The 25,059-nt window shown below is 40.2% G+C and overlaps 1 pseudogene; it reads left to right on the top strand.

Annotated features, from left to right (window-relative positions):
- The first annotated feature begins 15,929 nt into the window (after window positions 1-15,929).
- LOC131248399 (tryptophan aminotransferase-related protein 4-like) lies at window positions 15,930-24,891 on the top strand (annotated as a pseudogene).
- The last annotated feature ends 168 nt before the right edge of the window (window positions 24,892-25,059 follow it).

Raw genomic sequence — 25,059 nt, 5'->3', positions numbered from 1 at the left:
TTTATTTGTCATCCAACCTGTTCATGAGATCGCACATATATGGATGAAGGAAAACACAAATAACAGCTTGATCCAAAACTTCTGTGGCCTCCGAAAGTTTTTCAACAATAGAATTTCAATTCACTCTGTTTCCTGTGGTTAAGTCCACTTGAGCTTTGGATATACTTTATTTTTGGGCTCAAGCCCATCTGCTAAAATGGACGAACGGAGTGGAAAAAATGCATTAATCACGGTGGACCCCGCAGAGTTTATTCAGTATGCTTAGTCTACTTTGTTACTCAGTAGGGAATCTACTTCCGAGTTATGCATGATAGGCTCATACAACTTTGTTGTTTTTTGGATTGGGTATTAACATGGGTCGGTTCGGTCAGTTTCGAGGTGACCAGAACCGAACCGGTCACCCCAAAACTGAAACGTTACTAACGGTTCCAGGAAAATCAGAATCCGAACCAGACCGTTTACACCCTAGAACCAAATTGGAACCGGATCATAAAAATCAGTTTGGTTCTAGATCGGTTCTACGGTTCTTGGCTTTTTATAATCCAGCTTAATTGCATGTTTTTTTAAAATTATTATTCTTATTATTTTAAATCCAGACCATGTCCATCCGTGTTGTGATTTATTTGATGAATGGTTTAGATATTATGTAACGTGTGCAAAAATACATTTATGGAAACAATCAAAGGGCTTATTGTAAACCATAAATCATGAGTCAAATAGACAATTAAAATATACTGAGAGAGAGAGAGAGAGAGAGAGAGAGAGATGAGAATGGAATGGGGGCAACAGGGGCGGCGTGAAGAGAATCAAGAGGTTATGTTTTTTTCTTTTTTTATTTTTTATTTTTTATTTTAAATTTATGGCTTATGATGGTTTAGTTCCAAGTTCGGTTCCAAGGTCGATTCTACTGTTTAATTCACGATTTGGTTCGGTTCTACATAACCTCAAACTGAGAACCGAGCCGAACTAATCGGTTCTTTAATTTTTGAAACTGGAACCGGTGCACTTCAGAACCAGACCAAACTATGTGGTTTGGTCGGTTCCAGTTTGGTTTACCGGTTCTACCGGTTCCATGTGCACCCCTACCCACCAGAACCTGGCTACAGAAGGACGGTCATGTGAGGCCATCATGATCTATATGTTTTATTCTGGATTAAATGGAAGCCAATTGAGTAAAATCTGTGGTGCCCACCCTGATTTATGTATTTTATCCCCTCCTCCATCCATTTTACCATATAATTTTAAGGCTTGAACCTAAAAAAGAAGCATATCAAGAGCTCAAGTGGATCGCACAATTGTAATCATCATGAATTAAACGTCTACCATAGAAAATATATTAGGGCCGCATAAGTTTTGGATCAAGCCGATATTTGTGTTTTCCTTCCATCCAATGATCTTATCAACAGGTTGGATGACAAATAAACATAACTATGGGAATGACAGGGAGAAACAAACAGACAACGTGTATAAACCACGTACAATCATGGTGGGCCCAACAGCTTTACACAGTATGATAAAAGCTTACCCAATCTGATTTTGGATAATACATCACGGTGGGCTGTTGGGGGCCCTTGCACAAAACCTTCGGATATAGCCTCCTGAAACGAACCAAAATTATGGAATAATAAAGCAATGAAATAAATCAAAGCACAAACCACATGACATAAGAGATTTTACGTGAAAAACCCTCAAAGAGGTAAAAACCACGGGACCTCGTCCAGATCAACAATCCACTATGAAGTAGAATGTTACAACCTTCTTCACTCATGCAGGGGTGGATAAGCAATAAGAGAATAAAAGAAAAATGGAGAGATCTCATCGATTACGAGGACGTAGAAGCGCTGAGATGTTGATTGCACAGTAGATCATCTCCACGAGCATAACCTCCCTTCTACAAGCTTCCTCTCTCTCTTTCTCTCTCTCTCTCTCTCATATCTTTGATAACCCTAAACCCTTTAGGAAACCCTCTTGCATTACCTAGAAAAGCCCTAGGCACCCCTATTTATAGTTTAGGAAACTCCCTTCCGCACCTTGTTGCGAAAGGCCTAAGATTTCCGCAGTCCACACAAGATCTGGACTCAAATTTGTGTAAGCTCGACTGGTCATTCCGAGTCCTTGACCAGTCGAACGGCCCACTCGAACGGTCGAGCACCTCCCTCGACTGGTCGAGCACTTCGGAGAAAATACATCAATTAGTCATTAGACTTTGAGTCGAGCCCCACTCGACTAGTCGAGCACCACCCACGACCGGTTGAGCAGCGCGGTGAATTACTCCGAATTTTCAATCCGCTGCACTGTCTCTCTCCTGAACTGAGGAGGAAAACCCCATCAAATCTCACCTTCTTCAAGCCAGCCAGGTTTCTACAAACCTCAAACTTTCCCTTGAGCAAAGCCTTGGTCATCATGTTTGACCCATTATCGTCCGTGTGGACCATCTCAAGCTGTAACACCTTCTGTTCTAAAGTATCCCTGATCCAGTGATACCGAATCTCTACGTGCTTCGACTTGGAGTGCTAACTTGGATTCTTGCTCAAGTGTATGACACTTTGACTATCGTAGTAGACCACGTGCTGCTCCTGCTTCAGGCTAAGTTCTTGTAAGAACCTCTTCATCTAAAGCATCTCTTTACATGCCTCTGTGACTGCAATTTACTCGGCCTCTATCGTCGACAATGCTACGACCTTCTGTAGCTTGCTTTGCCAAGAACCGCTCTCCTTGCAAATGTGAACATGAACTCCGATGTAGACTTTCTGGAGTCTATGTCACCTGCCTTATTTGCATCTGTGTAGCCCTCTAACACAGGTTTTTCATCACCATAGTATAGGCTCAACCTGGATGAGCCTCTCAGATACCGCAGTATCCATTTCACCGCTGTCTAATGCTCTTTGTCAGGATTGGTAAGATACCGGCTGACAACACCAACCACATGTGCTATGTCTGGGCGTGTACACACTATAACATACATCAAACTTTCTACAGCTGACGCGTAGGGTATCTTCTGCATCTCTTCTACATCTGCCTTCGTCTTGGGATACTGTCTGTCGCTTAATCTAAAGTGACCATCCAGTGGAGTACTGACTGGCTTTGCTACATTCATATTGAATCGCTTTAAGACTTTCTCAATTACCACTTTTGTGACAGCTAAAGCTTCATGCTGCTTCTGTCATGGGTTATCTTCATTCCTAGGATCTGTTTAGCCAGGCCTAAGTCTTTCATCGCAAATGACTTGCCCAACTCCTATTTCAGCTTGTTGATCTTCTAGATGTCTTTTTCCATGATGAGCATGTCATCAACGTATAATAGTAGAACTAAGAAATCACTATCTAAGAACTTGCAGTGAACACACAGTGGTCTGACTCCGTTCTGTCATACCCATGCTTCAACATAAACGATTCGAACTTCTTGTACCATTGCCATGGAGCTTGTTTCAGCCCATACAAGCTCTTCCTCAGCCTACACACCATATGCTCTTTGCCCTTGACTTCGAACCCCTCTGATTGGTGCATGTAGATCTCTTCTTCCAGGTCACCATGGAGGAAGTCAATTTTAACATCTAACTGCTCTATCTCTAAATCCATGCTAGCCGTCAACCCAAGCAACACCCGTATAGATGTCATCTTCACCACTAGTGAGAATATCTCCTCAAAGTGTATGCCTTTCCTCTGATTCAACCCTTTCATCACAAGTTTGGCCTTGAACCTCATCTGTGAATTCTTCTGCTCAACCTTCTTTCCGAATACCCACTTGTTGCCCAAAGCTTTCTTGCCCTTAGGCAATTTCACTCTATCATAGGTGTGGTTCTTATGCAAGGATTCCATCTCCTCTTGCATAGCTTTCAACCACTTCTCCTTATGCTCGTCGGCTAGGGCCTCAAAATAATCTTCTAACTCTCACCCATCAGTCAGCATAATGTACTCATGCGGTGAGTACCACTTGGACGGCTGTCTGTCCCTAGATGATCTCCTCAGTTGTTGCTCAACAGGTGGATCAAGTAGGGGCTCCTCCCTTGGTCCATTTTCTTAAGGGACTCCCTTGTCCTCTGCACCTTGCTATACTCCCCCATCATCAGGCACCACGAGAGGAATAACTGGATCCATGTCCTTTAGCTCACCTGAACTAGGCTGATTTTTCTCTAGCTTACCAATGTCTTCTATACATTGATCTTCAAATAATACCACATCTCTGCTCCTGACGAGCTTCCTCTCTGTCAGATTCCACAATCTGTAACCGAATTTTTCATCACCGTACCCTAAGAATACACACTGCCTGATCTTCATATTGAGCTTGGACCTCTCGTCCTTTGGCATGTGAACAGATGTCATGCATCCAAATACCTTGAGATAACTGTACGATAGATCCTATCCAGTCCACACCTTCTCAGGCACTTCTTCATTCATCGGGACCGATGGAGACCTGTTTATCAGATACACTGCTGTGTATATTGCTTCTCCCCAAAACGTTTTGGGCAATTTTGCATGGGATAACATGCATCTGATTCTCTCTATAATGGTGCGATTCATTTGCTCAGCCACACCATTATGCTGGGGGGGTCTTGAGAACTATCTGTTCATGCCGTATACCTAGGGACTTACAATACTCATGGAAGTCGCCAATGTATTCACCACCATTGTTAGTGCGGATGCACTTCAATGATCTACCTCTCTCTCTCTCGACCATAGTATGAAACAATTTAAACACACTAAAGACCTCGTCCTTAGATTTCAAAGCATAAACCCAAACCCTCTTAGATACATCATTTATAAAAGTGACAAAATACAATGCCCCACCCAAGGTTTTTGTCCTTATAAGACCATAAACATCAGAATAAACTAAATCTAATGCATGCACTTTATTAGCATGAGAAACAGATTTAACAAATAAAACTCTATGCTATTTCCCTGATAAATAATCAATACAGGTTTTGAAAAGAATACCCGTCACGTCTGGAAGGAGCCACTTCCTCACTAGTACCTGAAGCCCTTTTTCACTCATGTGGCCTAGACGCCTATGCCACATATCAATAGCTGAATCTTCCACTGTGTTCAACCCACCCTTGCACACACTGACACTTTTTTTATACACACGCACACACACTCACCCATAGTGGGATTTCACCACCTATGGATACGCACACATTGACACTTGCCTTGTAAAGGGTGCAACACTTCTTTCCTCTATCTGCAATCAACAAACCCTTGATGAGCTTCCAGCGCCCACCAGCAAACCGGCTCTCATAGTTATCATCATCTAACCTTCCCGTCGACATCAAGTTGAGGCGAAGGTCTGGGATATGTCTCACATCCCTGAGAACCAATGTGCAGCCCACATCGGTCTTCATACAAATATCACCGATCCCTAAGATCTTCGATACGCCAGAATTTTCCATCTTTACGGTCTCATAGTCACCTGACTTGTAACTTGTGAAGAAGTCCCTGCATGGAGTCGCATGAAAAGAAGCTCCCGAGTCTATCACCCAGTCGGTGTCCTGACTCGTAGCCGTGATCTGCTGAAAGAATAACTACAACGTCGCCATCTGAATCGAGCGCAGTGGAATCTGATTCATCTTTCTTCTCCTTTCCATTTCCTTTCTTGTCGTTCTTATTCTTACGATATTCATGTTTATAGTGGCCCTTCTTGCCACAATTCCAGCATTCAACATCTTTCCTGGTACTCGACTTGCCTCTTGATTTATCTCGGGCCTTCTCGCCCTTCCTGTTCTTTTCTCTCCCCCGTTCCTGTGTCACAAGGACCTCTTGTTGAGTAGACCCTAAGACTTCCTCATTGAAGAGAAACTAGTTACCTGTTCCATAAATATCTTTCCTGACACAGAGTTACTTAAAGACACCACCAATGTCTCCCAACTATCAGGCAATGAACTAAGCAATAACAAAGCTTGCAATTCATCATCTAGGACCATCTTCATAGCGGAGAGCTAGTTCACTATATTGCTGACTTCATTCATGTGCTCGGCCACAGAACCACCATATTTGAATTTGAGATTCACAAGTCGTCTCATTAGGAAGATTTTATTACCGACTGTCTTCCTCTCATACAGCCCTTCTAATTTCAGGCATAGGCTAGTGGCTGAGGTCTCCGTAGACATATGGTGGAACACAGAATCATCCAGCAATTGTCTAATAAACCCCACCGCCTTCCGGTTCATCTTCTTCCAATCATCATCAGACATATCCTTAGATTTTGCTGATATACCTAAAATTGGAGAATATAGTTCCTTGCAATAAAGTAAGTCCTCCATCTTAGCCTTCCATATGGTCTAGTTAGAACCATTGAGGTTGATCATCCTTGATGAGCCACCTTCCATAATTCAAAACCGATCCCATTCCGTTCAATGAACTTAGCTCTGATACCACTTTGTTGGGGGGCCTTGCACAAAACCTTAGGATCTAGCTTCCCGAAACAAACCAGAATTATGGAATAATAAAGCAATGAAATAAATCAAAGCACAAACCACATGACACAAAAGATTTTATGTGGAAAACCCTCAAAGAGATAAAAACCACGGGACCTCGTCCAGATCAACAATCCACTATGAAGTAGAATATTACAACCTTCTTCACTCATGCAGGAGTGGATAAATAATAAGAGAATAAAAGAAAAATGGAGAGATCTCACCGATTACGAGGACGTAGAAGCGTTGAGATGTTGATTGCACAGTAGATCACCTCTACGAGCATAACCTCCCTTCTACAAGCTTCCTCTCTCTCTCTCTCTCTCTCTCTCTCTCTCTCTCTCTCACACACACACACACACCTTTGATAACCCTAAACCATTTAGGAAACCCTCTTGCATTACCTAGAAAAGCCCTAAGCACCCCTATTTATAATTTAGGAAACTCCCTTCCGCACCTTGTTGTGAAAGGCCTGAGATTTCCGCAGTTCGCATAAGATCCAGACTCAAATCTGCGTAAGCTCGACTGGTCGAGTCGAGTCCTCGACTGGTCAAGTACCTCTCTCGACTGGTCGAGCACCTCGGAGAAAATACATCAATTGGTCACTGGACTTTGAGTCGAGCCCCACTCGACTGGTCGAGCGCCACCCACGACCGATTGAGCAGCCCACTTGATTGGTCGAGCAGCGCAGTGAATTACTCCGAATTTTCAACCCACTGCACTGTCTCTCTCCTGAACTGAGGAGGAAAACCCCATCATTGGCCCCACAGAGCCCACGTCTGCTGGTGCTATTACCCAATCCGCATCCTACTTTATCAACGTGGTTTCACACATCACGCTTGTAGGAACATGAAGTGCTTGTGCCCGCCCAAAAAGCTAATGGGATAGAATTCCATAAATCAGGCAGATCTAAATCTCAAGTGGACCACACCACATGAAACAGAGGGGATTAAATGTTCACCATTGAAAACTTTGTGAGGTTACAAAAGTTTTAGACCTGGATGATATTCATGCCAATAATTTATCCGTAATGACCTTATGAACGGTTTAGATGGCATATAAATATCATGGTGGAATTTATGGATGTTTTATGCCTATTCTTATAGTTTTATGTCTCGCTTAGTTTTGGACCTTCCGAAAGTCAAGGGCAGGTGGCGACACACCACATCCCACAGGCATCCTAGAAGGGACCATGTTCGGCTAGTGATGTTGCTAATATGTTGGTGGCTACTGATCGGTGCTTTGCGAGCCCTACCATGATGTAGGTGTTTTGTGCCCACCGTTCGTCCGGCTTAAAACAAAAAATGAAGCATATTTAAAACTTAGGTGGACCACACCACCGAAAAACATATAATGATTGAATGTTAACCATTAAAAACCTCCAAAGGCCCACTGTAATGTTTATTTAACATCTAGGGAAAAATCAAATATAAGCTTAATTCAAAACTTTTGTGCCTTAAGAAGTTTTTAATGGTGAGCATTCAATCAACACTGCATCTTGTGCTGTGGTCCAATTGATATTTAGATCTACCTTCATTTTTTTGGCTCGCCATATAAATTGATATTGAAAAATGGATGAACAGTATAGATGAAACACATACATCATGGTGAGGCCTACAAAACACTAAATAGTTGCCAGGCATAACTAGCCAAACCCACTTCACACTCACAGTTAGAGGTGGGCATGAGATGATCTGATTCGGCAAACTCGACTTGTTTGAACCGAGTGGGTGAGTTGATCTGAATTGAGTTGACTTCGTCCAATCTGAACTCAAACTGAGATGAGTTCGAATCACCCAGTAACTCAACTCGACTCAAAATCCAACTCGATGCTAACTCGGCTTGATCCAGAACTTAGCTGATACATATATATTAAAAAAAAACTCAGATTTAACATTTCAGATATGAGACTTCAGGTAGCTGATGGAGATGTTGCAATTCTGGCGAGTGAATCTATGTTTTGAGTTGTGATTTCATCCCGTGGATACCCATTATTCCACCTGACACAATTTGGTATCGACTTGACCCAACTTGATACTTGTGACCGGATCACACTTGGTCCAGATTAGTCCATGTCTGTCAGGCATGCTGGATTCTGTAGTGAGTTGGGTCAAGTTCAAGTTTGCATTAAGCCAATTTCAAAACCACATCGAATTGGGTCAACCCTTTCTTGGTCCGACCCGACTCGATGCCTAGCTCTATTCACATTAGGATAAGATTACAAAAGTTAGGCATATTCAAAACTCAGGTGGCCCGCACCAATGAAAATGTTGAACCTTCTCGGAGCCTACTATAATATTTTCAGGCCATCAACCTGTTTATAAGGTCACACCACTGGGATAAAACTGCTCGCACAAATATCATCCTGATACAAAACTTCCATGACCTTCACACAAGCTTCCAATGACCTTCTGACCATCTGTAATTAGCCTCCGTAGGCATCCCAGCGTAGGACACCCAAGAACTCTAGCCCCACAAATCACAGTGTTGTGTATACATGAAATCCACTCCGTCCATTGGGCGCACTCCTCGACTATACTTCGCGGGACATAATTACATAAATAATAGGGATCCACATTTTATGTGGCCAAAATACAGGGAATGTGAGGGTCCACCATGGTGTATATATATTTCATCAAACCCATTCATCGGATGTGACTCATCAGAACGAAGGGCCTAAACAGAAATAAGCTTCATCCAACACTCATGCCGGTCACAATGCCTGAACTTTTAGGTTTTAGTAATAAATTTACTTCTTTTTTTTCTTTTTTTTTTCTAACTTTATTTATTTTTTCCTATTGGCTTGATCCGTATATGCATACGGTGAACAGAAGGCTTATCAACTGATGGACGGAGTGGATTTCACATATACAACGCGGGGACACGGATTGCGTCCTACCCCGCCAGTCTCGAGCTGGGAATGGGGAGGAGCTTTGAGAGGCCACCGTGATGTATTGGTCTTATCCACACCGTCCATCCATTTTTTTTGTATTATTTTAGGATAGAAGTCTAAAAATAAGGCAGATCCAAGGCTTAAGTGGACCACACCTTAGGAAGCAGCGGTGATAATGATTCTCACCATTGAAAATTTTCTAGGGCCCACCGTGATGTTTATTTGCCATCCAACCTATTCATAAAGTTACATAGACCAGGATCAAGAGAAAACACAAATATCAGCTCCATCCAAAACTTCCCATGGCCCCAATAAGTTTTCAACGGTAAGAATTTAATATCCATTGTATAGTCCACTTGAGCCTTGGATCTGCCTCATTTTTGGGATTATCACCCAAAATGATACGAAAAAATGGATGAACGGTGTGGATAAGACCCATACATCACGGCTGCCGGTTCCCAGCTGGGGAGATGCAATCCGCGTCCACAACATGGTGGGCCTAACAAGCTTACGTCGTATCCGGTTCAGGAATCTAGATTCCACTTTCTGGTGACATAAGACGTAACAGTTAACAAAGTTCCCTGGCGGCTTTAGTCGTGCGAACGACGATCGCTGACGCTCCTCGAGCTCTTGTACCAGCGGTTCAAACTTCAAAGTAGATCAAAGTTACGTGGGCCCCACATTAATATATTTATTTGATCAATGCCGTTTATACACTTGTCCCGATCATTTTAGAGCATGATCCCAAAAAAGATTCATTTCCAAAGCTCAAGTGGATCACACCAAAATTAACAGCGGGACAATGATTCTCACCGTTAAAACACTATTAGGGCCCACCATAAAGTTTATTTTCCATCCAATATGTTCATAAGGTCACACAGACCTGTATGAAGAGGAAAAGCAAATATCATATTGATCCCAAAACTTCCGTGACCCCAAAAGGGTTTCAATGGTAGAAGTTCTATCCCCACTGATTTTTACAATGTGGTCCACCTTATCTTCACATCTGTTTTATTTTAATATTAAAATCTTAGGACGAGCTCATCAAATGGACGGACGGTTTGGATATAATACATATCTCATGATGGGACCCAAAAAACATGGTGACGTCAACACACCATCGGTGGTGTGTGGTACACCAGCCAATCCGCTTCCGCTTTAGTGCGGAAATTACATGATAATACCCCAGAAAATACACACTATCCGCGAGTTTTCAATTTGTATTTGTGAGGCCCATCGATCGGTATCCAGGCCATTTATCTGTTAGGCCTCTCCATAGGTGGACCCCAAAAGTCTCTATTATTGGAAAATCCTAGAAATAGTTTTTGGTCTTTCTTTTAGCTCGATGTGTACCGTTGCCATATTTCTATTCTAGACCAGCTTGCAGGCTGCTAATTGAAAGGTTAGGATTGTTCGATTGAGGTGACATTTATGATATGATGCATCAATAGTGTGGCCCAACAATCCAATGGTATAGATCATGTAGCAATAATCCTCACTTGTACGAATTGAAACACAGGTGTATTGCATAATATAATTCCGAGAAATTTGGGACTGTGGACCCCACATTTTATCCAGCTCTTTTTATGAAACAATACAAACTTGGTTTGGGAACTTAGACTTGCACGTGCGGAGACCGAATTTCAGGACGAAAACACCCCTCCCTTCCTTTCAAAGACGAGCGCTGACGCTCCTCCAACTGAGAGTTGTACGAACGGCTAAAAAGAGATCAAAGTTACATGGCCCCACAGCTATGTATTTATTATATCCACAACGTTCATCCATATTTCGAGATCATTTCGGAGCATTATCCAAAAAAAGAATATCATATCCAAAGATCAACTGGACCACACCACAAAGAGCAGCAGGAAAACTGATTTTCACCGTTAAAAATTTTATAGGGCCCACCATAACATTTATTTTCCATCCAATCTATTCATAAGGTCACAAAGACCTGGATGAAGAGGAAAATAAATAAATTTCATAACGATCCAAAACTTCTGTAACCCCTAAAAGGGTTTCAATGGTAGACGTTGAATTCCCCACTGCCTTTTTCAGTGTTGTCCACTTGATAGTTAGTTCTGTCTTATTTTTTGTCTCAAGGTTAATATGAGCTTGCCAAATATATGGACGGTTTGGATATAACACAGACCTCATGATGGGACCCACAGAAGGTGGTGGGGATTACAGCAGTAAAATAAATAAATAAAAAATAAATAAATAATCAGGAGTCTATGGCTATGGTATTTTCTATAGCTACGGATTATAACCATAGCCATAACCGTCGCCCCTGCTTTTCAATATGTCCTTTGATATGTATCGAAGGTCTTTCAATACGTACTTCAATATATCGAAGGTCTTTCGATATGCTTGAAAAAGGTCTAGAACTTTCCAGCAAGTTTGCCTCAAAAATCTTACAATTTTCGATACATATCAAATGAAGGTATTTTACCTATAGCTACGGATTATAATCATAGTCAAAACTGTAGTCCGTGTCGATCTATGCAAATTTTTTTTATTTTTTATTTTTATTTTTATTTTTTTACATGGATAACTTTATTCTACCTACAATTTTCTCTAATACATATTTATATAAATATGTATATATAAGTATATAATTTTTTTATTCTCTCTTTTAATTCATTTCTTTATCTTTTTATTCAACAAGCATATCTTCTAAAGTAGAATGATTTACTTAACGTACCACATATGATTTTGGGGTAGGAGAAGCTAATTTAGCCAACAAACCTAGTTATTTTTCAAGATTCCATCAGGTCGATGGTCGAAAATCCATTTCATTCACTTTGTGGTTAATTTCAATCACTTCGCGGTCAAACTGGAAATTCAACGAGGCAAAAATGAAATTGAGCGAGGCAAACATGAAATTGAGCAGGGCAAACTAGAAATTGAGTGGGGCAAACATGAAATTGAGCGGGGCAAATATGAAATTGAGCGGGGCAGACTAGAAATTCAGCGGGGCAAACATGAATTTCAGTGGGACAAACATGAAATTAAGCGGGGCAAACAGGAATTTGAGCAGGGAAAACTAGAAATTCAGCGGGGCAAACTAGAAATTCACCGTAATGGCCTCATTTTTCGAGGGATGCAGTAGACCAATGGTTTCGATAACAGATCAATGGCCTCACTTTTTTAAGCTAAGAACCCACATCGAGGGTATACAAAGATGATATTTAAACCCACATCATTTATAGAAAAAAGAGCCACTATTTTTAACTTTTGGTAATACAAATAGTACAAGTACTACTATTGTATTAATGAAAGTAAAAAGGCGGGAGAATCTAATCTACATTTTGTATTGACTGCCTATTTTCTGGCCATTTAATGACTGACAATGGGCCCCACATCTATCAATCATCTCCACGTGGCTTACCATGTTTTAATATGTAAAATCCACTTAGTCTTTAAGTTCCACTTGAACTTGGAGCCAAAAATCAATTAGATCCGCGAATTAAGTTGTCATTTGTTGAAAAAATGTAGTCCTCTCACTAACAATCCCTACCACATCACGATTTGATTAAACAAGACAAAGTGTTTGCCCTGCTCAATTTTCAGTTTCCCTCGCTTGATTTCATGTTTGCCCTTGCCCCACTCAATTTTCAATTTGCCCCGCTCAATTTCATATTTATCCCGTTGAATTTCTAGTTCGCCCCTGCTCAATTTCATGTTTGCCCCCACTCAAAAGAGATCAAAATTACATGGGCCCCACAATTATGTATTTATTATATCCACAACATTCATCCATATTTCCAGATCATTTGGGAGCATTATATAAAAAAATAATCATATCCAAAGATCAACTGGACTACACCACAAAGAGCAGCGGGAAAATTGATTTTCACCGTTAAAAATTTTGTAGGGCCCACCATAACATATATTTTCCATCCAATCTATTCATAAGGTCACAAAGACCTGGATGAAGAGGAAAAACAAATTTCATAATGATCCAAAACTTCTATGACCCCTAAAAGGGTTTCAATAGTAGACGTTCAATCCTCCACTGCCTTTTACAGTGTGGTCCACTTGATGGCTAGATCTGTCTTATTTTTCGTCTCAAGCCTTAACACGAGCTCACCAAATAGATGGACGGTTTGGATATAACACATACCTCATAATGGGACCCATAGAATGCCGTGGGGATTACAACAACAAAAAAAGGGCTAGTGAGTTAAGGTCAGTGGGAGCCTATAGCTATGGATTATAACCGTAGCCATAATCGTAGCCCCTACTTTTCACATGTCCTTTGATATGTATCGGAGGTCTTTCGATATTATCGAAAAAGTCCAGAAGTGTCCAGCGAGTTTATCTAAAAATCCTGCAATTTTCGATAACTATGGCTACGAATTATAACCGTAGCCAGATTGCCACGGCGGTAGTGTCGCGGCTGTCTATGTTTTTTTTTTTTTTTTTGTTGCTTTTGTGGGTCCCATCATGAGGTTTGTATTATATCCAAACCGTCCATCTATTTGGAGAGATCATATTAAGGTTTGAGACGAAAAATAAGATAGATCTAACTATCAAGTGGACCACACTGTAAAAGGCAGTGGGGAATTGAAAGTCTACTATTGAAACCCTTTTAGGGGTTACAGAAGTTTTGGATCATCATGAAATTTGTTTTTCCTCTTCATCCAGGTCTTTGTGACCCTATGAATGAACTTAGACGGGGAGGATTTCTCACAAACATCACATTGGGCCCCCTAAAGGTTTCTAATGGTTGACGCTTATTCAACACTGTTTCCTGCAATGTGGTACAATTGAGATTTGGATATACCTCATTTTTGGTCTCATATCATAAAATGATGTGGAAAAATACATGGACGGCATGGATGAAAAACATACATCATGGTGGGGCCCACAGACCACCGACCATCCGCCATTGGCTGGTGGCAGGCGGAGTACCCAATCCATTTCCGTGAAAGGAGGGGTATTTTCGCCCTCAAATTCGCTGTCCGTACGAGCAGGTCTAAGTTCCCAAACTAAGTTTGTATTGCTTCATAAAACCTGCTGGATAAAAGGTGGGGTCCACAGTCGCAAATTTCTCTATAATTCCTGTCAAGTATGGAGTCGGAAGGATGGACCCATTTTCCCAACTTGTCGGTGCCGGGCTCGGCTTTGGTGGATCGGATCCCCAGATCCACCAAGCTCGGTAGATCCCTGATGGTGGGGCCTATGTTCTTCATATCAATAATTCTCCTACGGTATTTCTTGATTTCTTGACTAGAGAAGTTATAATTTTTATTTCTTTTGCTTTAGTGTAAAAGAAAGTTTTAAATTGTTTTTCCATGAACAAATGCATATTATTAAATCTTTATACCTCTTATCTCTTATTTTTATTTTGATTTTTTTCTTAGGAAGTGGATGACGTCCTGTCCTGCCGAGATAATAATCTCTCCAAACAAGGCTATTTGAGGTGCACCGTGAAGTTTGAGCTATTCATCCATTTTAACAAATCATTTTAAGGTACAAACCCAAAAATAAAGTAAATCCAAGGCTGAAGTGGACCACACGATGGGGATTAAACACCCACCATTAAAAACTTCTTAGGAGCTCCAAAAGTTTTGGATTTTGTTGACCCTTTATTGAGGTCTACATGACCTTATGAATAGGTTGGATGGCAAATAAACATCATGGCAATCCTTAGAAAATCAACGTTTCTTCTTGTGTTGTGGTTTACTTGAGCTTTGGATTATTATTATTATTATTATTATTTTATCATATCCTAAAATGATTTGAAAAGATAAATGGACCGCATGGATAAAACCCATACATCATATCGGGCCCCACATAACCCCTACCTAGATGGATTATTGTCCTGGCAGGGCGGGATGCAATTTGCTGCCCTTTCCTTTTATAGTTTTGCTGTGCATACATTGTGCTGGTATTTTTCAGCAACAGTAATGACCTATGAACTATCCAACTGAATATAAAATATCCGGCTGAATGTTGAATGATACCTCCAAAACGATAAACCTCAAATATTCAGGTCCTGTGAGTGGACCCAAATTTCATTAATCTAGATGGCTGATCTTTAGTCCTACCATGTATGGACTATTTCATCAATCATTATGGTGAGATTATAGAAATCTCAGTTATCATAATTTTTTTCAACTCTTGATGAAAAAAATTTTAAAATCTAATATAATTCAGTTTATATGTAATTTCTTGTTTTATTTATTTATTAATTTATATTAAATATTTAAAATATTTTATTTTATTAAATAATATTATGAGAAAATGTCAAAATTTGAAAATCTCCTAAGAAATATCCAGGCAGAGAAATTATGGAGAAGGATATTTGTCACTGTTGATGCAAAAATCTGGCTAGCTCTCTCTGGATTGACATGTACAAAAAACCCTAGATCATGCAGGGGACCCTTTGATGCCTGAGGTTGGTATGAAATCAGGGTCTCGGTTGAATGGAGGGCTTATGGCTAGAGATTGTGCGTACCTTTTACCATTGGGGGTACTCTTATTTATAGATAGAGAGAGGCGGTGGCGTAGAGGGTCTTTCCCTATTTTGGTAGGGATGGATATAGTAGGATTCGGACTCTCATTTGGTAGAGCCAAAAGAAACCCATGTTCAAGACACATGGGCTTCAACAACCCTTGTTCAAGACACATGGGCTTCAACAACTTTCTCTGTCTCTTTGTCTCCGTCTCTCTCAATCTCTTCTTCTTCTATCTATTCCTTGTCCGTGAGTCCGAGCTGGAGCTCACATGGACTAAGGAAGCTACCTTGGAGGCAGAAGCTGTTGCTTCTCTTTCTTGCTCCGGTCACGGGCGGGCTTTCTTAGATGGGACAACTGGTTCGGACAGCAAGCCCATCTGCGAGTGCTATTCGCGTTACGGGGGGCCCGATTGCTCCGAATTCTCGCCCGAATGTCCTGCTGATGCCCAAGGGTATGCTTTGCTCTTGTTTCAACCATGGTTTTTTATTTATCGGTGACTTATCCTCGCTTGTTTTGGTTCGAGTCGAGTTGTGACTCGTTTCTTGATTGAGTCAGGCGTAAATCCTCTCGACTCGCACAAAAATTTCATTAACTGGACAATCTAAACTATTTGATTTCGTTCGTTGAATTTCGATCACCGATCAATTCCCTTCCAACCTTTTCATAAGGTTCAACCGACATGGATGAAGGAAAAACACAAATATCAGCTTGATCTAAAGCTTCTGTGTCCCCAAGAAGAATTGAACGGCCAATTTCCTGTGGTGTGGTCCACTCGAGCTTTGAATCTGCCTCATTTTTGGGTTCATGACCTAAAATGGGCGGGAAAAATGGATGGACGGCGTGGATCAGACACATACATAACAGTGGGCCCATAAATTTTAGCAAAAAAAGAGTCTTCTTTCCCTTCCAAACAAGCTTGCCTACAACTATCAAGTGCCGGCTCCATTTTCTTCGGTATTTTGTTGGATAGGATTTTGACAGCCAAACAAGTAATAATAATTAACTTTGGAATTTTCTCCCGTAGGATTTGACAGGTAAATGGTTGGCTCGATTTGCTTGCCGTCCTTGCCACGTATCAATGATGTATACATTTTATCTATGGCTTTTTATTTATTTTGGCAGATAAAAAATGGAATAGGTACGAAGCTCAAGTGGACTACACTAAAGTAAGCGACGCCCACCTTCGAAGTCACTTTTTTCTGTGTTGTGGTCCAGGAACTTTGGATCTGACTCCTTTTTTTTAGCCTGGGACTTAAAATGACTTGAGAAAATGAATGGAAGGATTACATATAATACACACATCATGGTCGTGCCCACAGAATTTTCACTCTTAGTAGATTGAATTTAGCTCAAAATTACGAGATGACATTCCCCTAACCACCATCCATCCTCTGTGCCAGCTGAACTTAGGTTATGAGCCTAAAAAAAAGCAGATCCAAAGCTCAAGTAGACCACACTAGAGGAAACATTGGGAATAGACGGCTTACCAATTTTTTTTTTTTTGGAACTTTTTGAATTTTGGATCAAGGTGATATTTGTGTTTCCACTTATCCATGTGTGGAAACAACTTCCAACTATGGGAGTGTTAAGGCCATTGTTTCCTTGAGTTTGAGCTACTTGAGCATTAGATTTACCTCATTTTTTGCCCATGTCCTAAATTTTGTAGTAAAATGGGTTGAAGGCGCAAATATGTCATTTATGTCAAGTGTCAAGTGGGCCCACAAATTTAAGTCAGTACTTTTCATTCAAATGAAAATACTAGCGCATTTTCAAACAAGTGAAAGAGTAAAATATTTGTGTAAGTTATAAACTAATAATTACTTGTTTATACTGTATTCACATTGTAAATTGAAAAACAAACAAGCTTAAAAAGAACTTTGAAAGTACACAATCATTTTTAATAGCATACGCCCCACCAATCAAATCTCACTATGTCGCCCACACCATCATAGAAAATGGTGAGCTCCTCATACTCACTACCTAATTTACTTCTGCAAGTTGTGTGGTGATTCCAACACCATGTATCAGAATTTGATTGGATCATATGCCGCTGTCAACAATGGGCGTGGTTAGGCACGTACTGACCTAACAACTTTGCGTAGGCCCATCTTTGACAATGGTAGATGACTCAATCAAATTCCGCCAAATCCCAACACCACCCAGCTACGTTGGACTCACCATACAGTCGGAGTCTAACCAGCAAAGTGTACTCGGGACCTTGACATTTTTATCCTTATATAATTGGGAACTATTTCCATTTAGTGTACTTGGGACCTTGACATTTTTATCCTCATATAATTGGGATTTTTACTACAAAATTTGTCAAGAAATTGAATTTTACTAAATAATGCCTCCAATTACCAATATTTCAAGGCACCTCAATGTAAGAGGAGCTTATGTAGTTGTCTTCTTTGCCTTTTCTTTACAATAAAGTAGAAAATCAAAAGTTGTGGGGCTCACATGGTGTGAACCTGTCTAATAAATGCATCCCAACATTAGAGGAGCTAAAAATATAGTGAATCCAATCATTAGGTAGGCCGATCTATGAAAAATAATGTACACCATTCAAAATATCCCAAGTCAAATGTAGGCTATCTGATTAACCTAATGTTTTGTTGCATACCTGTATAATGTTTAGAAAGTGTAACAATGGGTTAAGCTGTCCAGCCTAGTTGTGGCAAGCTGGCCTGTAGGGCTGGCACGGGCATGAAATCTAGGACCAACGCCTGGTGTTCACCAGGCTAGTGATGAAATTACCTGATCTGGCCCGTTGGACTAGTTCAATAATCAAGTGGGCCACTGTTGTATAAAGGAGTGGATGATTCGAGTCTCATTTTATTTTATGTACATGCATAGTTTAAAAGTACTTTTGGACCCACGATCATATTTGGATATGCCATGGACTCACTTCTCACGGGGAACTTGTCTGAAGAATTTCAAATATTTGACTATTTCAAGCCTTTAATTAGAGCTAGGCAGAGGACAACCCAACTCGACAAATTCGACTTGCCTAACTTGTTTAGACTTGATTTGATTCGAACCGAGTGGGTGAGTCGATCTGAAACGAGTTGACTTCGTCCAATCCGAACTCACCTAGTAACTTGACTTGATCTGAAATCCAACTCGGTACTCAGTCAACTCGATGTGAATCTCGACTGTACATGTATATTAAAAAAAACTTAGATATGATGTTTCATATATGAGATGCCGTGCAGCTGATGGAGAGGCTGCAATTCTAGCAAGTGCACTTAGGTTTTGAGTTGATTTCAGCTTGTGGATAGTCGCTGCACTCGACCCGACTCGGTACCAACTCAACCGGACTCGGAACTTGTGACTAGGTCGGACTCGGTTTGAATTAGTCGAGTCCAAACCCAGATTCAGATCAAGACAGGCATGCCGGACTCGGTACTGAGTCAGGTTGAGTTCAGGTCAGGCTTATTTCAAAACCGGATCTAGTCGGGTCAACCCTAACTCTATCTGAATCGAGTGGATGCCCAGCTCTACCCTTAATCATGTCACATTTTTTCTTAGGCCAACCCCTTAAGGCCAGAGCCAGCTGAGGCCTTTTTAACCAAATTAGAGTCAGGGCGCGGGGACCAGGCCCCCGCAGGGCTGGATCCCCAGCCCATTGCCACCCGTATTCGCAAACGACATGGATCTGAACTTTCATCTACAACATTTTCTTTCCTACCAGCGTATCACTTGTCTGGAACATCCTAAGCGTTCAAGAGGTGGGACGCACCATAAAGTTCACCTTATTCAAAAACCATGATGGCCCACTAATAAGGCAGGCTACACCGTTGAAATCAATGGAAAATAATGTCCATTTATGGCCAACCTAATGAGTGGATTGTTCCTATTTTCAATCCAAGAGTCCTCTATGTTGTGGTCCACTTTGTGCAAAGGTTGGATGTTCTAGACACGTTGGCAAAAAAGAAAGCGGTCTAGGTCTTGGGGCAGGGCCCACTATGAATGGCCCATGCACCAAACACCCCCAGATTAGAGGAATCCTAACCGTTCAATAGTTGATCAGTACATTCATCATGATTAATTTCTTCATTTATACCATATTCGCAGTGGAGATCCTCTGTTCTTGGAATCTTATTGGATGCAGCATGCGGCCAGCAGCGCTTTCGTGGTGGGCCACAATGAATGCTTATATCTTATACCTCAATGAATCTGACCCTTCAACTTCTTAGGTGGGCCACAATGAACAAACTAAACCAACAGTTAAAACGATCTTTTGTTGGTTTTTTTTTTTTTTTAAAAATATAAAATAATACCTAATTTTTGGAATTTAATTCCATGTGTTTTATTTATTTATTTAAATTTTAAACTTTTCATTAATATGCCTTACTAATTTAAGTGGTTTTCATTTTGGTACCTTCTATTAGGTTTCCTACCTACAATTCGATAAATAGATTATTTTTCTTAAATGATGAAAATGCCCTGCGGATGAGAATGCTCTCTCATCAGAAAAGTGTTTACAACCAAGAGGTTAGGATGGTTCAATCTAATCTTGGGGCTGTGACTTAGGGCCATTTGGATACTACCAAATAAGTTCCGTTTTTTACTTACAATAATAGATAAGTAAGATTGGTTTATGATTAATTATAAGTAACTTATTTAAGGTTATTTAATCACTTCAGTTTAATAAGTAGAAATTAAAATAAGCTACTTAAGGCATAAGTAGCTTAACTTATGATCCAAACGCCCTCTTAAAAACATTGGGTTCTACAATTTAATCGATTGCGATTTGCCTTCTTGAATTTTTTGGATAGTTAAAGATAAAAATACATCCAATGGGGCTATGAATTCAGTGTTTCAGTGTTGCGGTCTTTGCCGATGATCTCATGTCATGAGAAATTCTCAATATATTACTCGGAACTAGTAATTGCAGCATAGTATAGGCCGATGTATTAGCCGACGATATTGCATGTGGGTGATAAGAAACCAAGCTTAAGCTTACTTTCTTTATTGTATTGTGTGATATTCTCCAAAATATTGCAATGCATCGATAATATATTGATAGTGATATTATGAAAAATTGTAGTTATATACTCCTTTGTATCGATGATATCGCTTGAGGCAAATCAACCAGATTTCATGAAGGCTCGAGAAAAAGTCAATCTGATCACAGCTTGATCAAAACTCGAGAAAAATGCAACTTGACTCAGAAAACTCGGCACAGCTCGAGAAAATAAAACTTGACTCCACTCAACACAGCTTGATGTTATTTAATACATTATTTATGCTTCTAAATATTAATTAATACTGAAAAGGCTCAAGAAACTAGTACGAGTTTTTGAGAAACATGCCTGAGTTTATGATAGACTCAACTCAACTGGGTTTTTGGTCAAGTCAATTTTTTGTATTTTTAATGTATGTTTTTAAGCTTAGAAAACGTTAAAATTTCATGAGATTGAACTTGAACAAGATACCAAATTACAGGGATACAAAGACCAGACCAATTTTTTCAAGTCCGATGAATTTGAATGGCGAGGAGACGCACACAAGTGGAAAAACACATCCAATTCATCCAAGGGCTTTGTTGAATTTGTAACTTCACCCAACAATCCTGATGGACGGCTACGACAATCTACTCTTTGAGGCCCATCCGTCAAAACAATCCATGACCATGCTTACTACTGGCCACATTTTACTGCTATCCCATCTCCAGCTGATGACGATGTCATGCTCTTCTCGATTTCGAAGATTACCGGCCACGCCAGTAGCAGATTCGGGTAATTCTCAGTACTATACTCCATCATCGCACAAGTACATGCACCTCATATGCGGAAAAAGATGCTTGCGCAAGATTATAGTCACTCATCAAGCAATCTCAGCAATGAAGATGTCATATGTAAACTAAGAAACTAGGGTTGGCCAAACATATGCAAAACAAACAAAAACTGATTTAAGATAAACAGACTAATTTCAAACTCTTTGTACATGTTTGGCCCACCTGATGATAATAATTTCCATATTTTAGATGCATGGAATCGACATGACGGGGATCGTTCGATGAGTCGACTCCACCTTAACATAGATGACTTGTCCCTGTGTGTGCCTTGAGCCAGTGTAATTGGAATTTCCCAAAAGAGAAGGATGGTTTATGGTGATATCACAAATGAACGATATTGGTGAAATATCCTACCATGGTGTCCCAAAAGTTTCCCTACCCATCACCTGAGAAAATCATAGATTAGGACCATTGATCGGTGTTCAAAAGATGAGGAGAGTGTAGACTGTATGCGGAATTGTAGAAGGATTGTGCCGTGCATTGAGTATGAAGATCAGATAAACTGGATAGCGTACCTTATTGAGATGCTATCGCTGTAGGTTTGATACCGTTGTCTTTTGCAACTCATACCCGTAGAAATGCACTGGGATGTGAATAAAACTTCTGTCCTGTGTAGGGTTGGGACCCGGACTTGTTTTTATAGTTTTAGAGGGGTGATGAGTTTGAAACTCCTTTCCCCGTTGTTTCACACGAATTTGGTAATCCCAATCTCACTTGAACACTGTCTGTGTATCACAATTCTAGCATACCACTCCTTACATGATTTTAGATGCATCACAACTTAGTGGGGTCCATTGGTACTCCCAATCACACTATCTAACACTTGGGACAATTCAGACCGTTGATCAATAAGGCCCACTTAATAGAATTCTTACAAGAGAAGTGTCATGAGAAGCTAGAAATGGCTTGGAGATGAGTCTTGGCACCTATAGGAGTTTCTTGAGTCTTTTCTTATGATTTTCTTCCATTTTTCTTGTGTTTTCTCCGATGTGTTGCAATGTGGTTGCGAATCTCCTTTTATAAGACCCTGATTCACATTCCCAATAGTCAGATCTTCAATACCCGTATAGAAATCCTTTTTATAAGACCCTGATTCACATTCCCAATAGTCAGATCTTCAATACCCATATAGAAATCCCGATATAAAGTATTACACCGGAAACACCAATCTACATTAACCTTTGATTTGAACTGTTGAAATGAATTTTACAAAATAAATATTACTCTAATATTAACAATATTATTAAAAATCCATTTAAAAAATATCAAATAGCCAGTTTCTCTAAATTTAGAGTTGTCAGAGGTTGGTTTATCCAGTGTTTTAAATGTCGACGATTTCAGCCGATATATCTCACGATATATCTTGTATTTCACATGTGTGATATGAAACACACACGTTGTGCCGATATGTCTCACCTATTCGATCATGTAGGTATTTTTTATTTTCAATCCATGTTTTTGTTATAAATCACATTAAACCAGTGTCAAATGGTTACAAATTTATAATTTTTTACGAAAAATTCTTCATGTTCTCCATAAAAAATCATGGATTTGGAACTTCGATTTCAAGATTTAGGGGAGATGGGTCAAGTTGTTAAAAATTAAGAAAAATCAAAATTTCTTAGTTTCTCGCAAATCAGTTGCAATCTTTGTATCCAAACATAAAATTAAACATGTATATAACCTGATCTAGTGATTCTTCTTTTGCATTTAAATATATTGCTTATGTTTCCATACATGTCTTCTTACGTTTATAAATTATATGGATAGACTTTGAATATACTTGCATTAGTTCAATTGAAAAGCGCATATATTAGGATCCATACAAAGGAAACTCCTATTATATGTACTTTTTTTTTTTGGTAATGTTTTGATTTCTAAGTGTGTATTAATATATTTTTCAACAATCCCTAAAGTTTTATTGAAAAAATTAACCAATTTTCTAATGTTCTCATGCTTCCCAATAACAACGATACATTAGGCGATACAACCGATACATCTCATGCGATAACCGATATGTATCTATATCCCAAGGGTGCAATATACTATGTGATAATGATATTTAAAACATTGGGTTTATCAATGTATATCAATGAACTTTAACAAATCATAACCATTGTTAGGGTGACAATGACAAAGTTGTCTCTTGATCATGAATCTTCCAAGGGTGAGTCTTGATAAAAGATGAGGACGTGTATCAAACGATGAACAGGTATTCACAGCCAAACACCATGCATGGGTGCCTCGAGAGACACCCAATTGAGGGCTTTCAAGCTTATCAAAGCTGTCTTAAGAGATGGAGGAAGAGACATATTCGAATTTGGACACAACAGAATGAATGATCGATGGCGGAGATTAAACAACATCTTGTCCATATCAAGCCGTTTCTCGCTTCAAAAACTGGCTCCACAGTACTGCTCTTTCTTTCAAAAGATTAGAGATCCTTCTCCTGGTGCATTTCTTTTTAAACTCTCACCTAACCAGCTTCCATGCCCATGAGTCTGTTTCTAGAATGATTGGGTAGAGTGGTTGTGGGCCAACGTTCAATGATCCAATGTGCCTCACATTGGATGGCCCATGCACTAAATATCATCCACATTTGCATTTGGACTATTTGGGATCCACATCTTCTATCAGTGACTAGATATATCATGTTACTGACTAATGGTTTGGATCATCCAATCAGTCTCATTTTATCAAGGCAGCCTATAAAGGGTGGATCCAGCCAAATGGACGTCCATTTTAATGAAATGGAATTTGAAGGGTCAGATTGGGCATGGCCCTTCAAATCAGGCAGTTTCAGTCTTCAGGTGGGCCACATCGTACAGACCAAATGGACGGCTAGAAAAAAAATGTTTCAGCCGTCCACTTTTTTCGTACACCATGGACCACCTAAGGAGTAAAGCAGCCTGATTTTTAGGCGAGAGCATCCAAACAATATGGCCCACCTGATCACATCGACGCGTGTGAACTTGTCTGATTGGTGTGATGATCGTACACGTGGCAGCTTATGCGTGGCTGAAGTGTGAGAGGGAGGAAGAAAAAGATTGCTAGTGTCCTGAGAGCCGCAGGCATCATCGGCCGCAATGGTAGTTCTTTCGGTGCCGAATCCCGCTACGTGCGTCTCAGCCTCATCAAGACTCCAGATGAGTTCGACTGGTTGCTGCAACGGCTCAGAGCCTTGATAGCCGAGGAGGGTCCCAAAACTACTTAAAATATGGCCCACATCTTTGCATGGTAACACACGGTTTTTAAGTTCTGATTAGTGAGGCCCATGGATCGATTATCCAGACCATTGGTATGCCGTGTCCCACCATGTTTGGACAAAAAATTATTAGCCATCCGATCTCTGGCCTATAGATAGACGGTCAAGATGATAAATACACGGTGGGACCCAACAGATCAGTGGTCTCGATTTTTGAAGCATTGGCCTCACTTATCTGATATGAAATCCGGTGTATACAATGCAAATGGCCACATATCATAA

The sequence above is a fragment of the Magnolia sinica genome, chromosome 1 (genome assembly GCF_029962835.1).
Source record: "Magnolia sinica isolate HGM2019 chromosome 1, MsV1, whole genome shotgun sequence".
NCBI classification, from domain to species: domain Eukaryota; kingdom Viridiplantae; phylum Streptophyta; class Magnoliopsida; order Magnoliales; family Magnoliaceae; genus Magnolia; species Magnolia sinica.
The sequence above is the reverse complement of the archived record's forward strand: the minus strand, read 5'-3'. Positions and strand labels throughout refer to the sequence as shown.